The following is an 887-nucleotide window of genomic DNA, read 5'->3' as shown; positions in this document are numbered from 1 at the left end:
GCCACCTTTTCGAACATTATTTTACAAGGGGCACCCCTACGTGTGTGTGTGTGTGGGGGGGGGGGGGGTGCGTGTGTGTGTGTGTGTGTGTGTGTGTGTGCCCTGTTTACTTAAATTAAAAAAATATTTTCCTTTTTTCATTTCGGCCAGTATGCCGATTTTGGAGGGTTCCTGTGAGATTCGCCGAAATGCCACCAAATTTTCCAATATCTCATCAATTTTGAAGCCAAAATGCCAACAATTGTTACAATTGTTTTAGTCAAGCGAGCGCTTGAACTGCAGTGCTAAAAAAATGTACCCAGGATTGCTGAGAGCAAGGGAAAGCCTGGAAGTTAGGAGTCTTAGGACTCGGGATAGATATTCTGCTTTTTCAAGCGTCGGTGCTGCCAAATTCTACACTCTCGTCTGTGTGGCGTTTTCTGCCGAATTCTCTGCCGGCATTATCGGCCAGTCCCTACCCCGAAAGTACAACTCTCTCTGCTCTTGCCCTTTATCCCTAATTTTAGTTCTAGTCCTCGAGCTTCTGTGCCTGTTTCTTCTTCTTTTTTCTTTTCTTTTCCTTTCCTTTCCATCAAATCATCAGAGATGCTAGATGGAGGCTGTTTGGTCATGTGCTGCGTTTGGAAGAGGCAGCCCCAGCCAGACGTGCCATGGGAGCTTACTTCTTAGGGGGTAACGGCCCCAGCTTTAGGGGACGCCCAAGAACAACGCTCCCGCGAACGCTCAATAATGATCTCAAAAAGCTGAAAAATAATACCGCCCTAGAGACTGGCGATGACTTGAACATGCTGCAGCAGCTTGCCCAAGACCGTCGACAGTGGCGGGAACTGGTGAAGGCTGTATGTAGCTGCTAATGAAACAATGGACATAATAATACATATTAATTT

Source organism: Sycon ciliatum, chromosome 9 (genome assembly GCF_964019385.1).
Source record: "Sycon ciliatum chromosome 9, ocSycCili1.1, whole genome shotgun sequence".
In the NCBI taxonomy this organism is placed as follows: Eukaryota; Metazoa; Porifera; class Calcarea; order Leucosolenida; family Sycettidae; genus Sycon; species Sycon ciliatum.
This window is presented reverse-complemented; position numbering follows the sequence as displayed.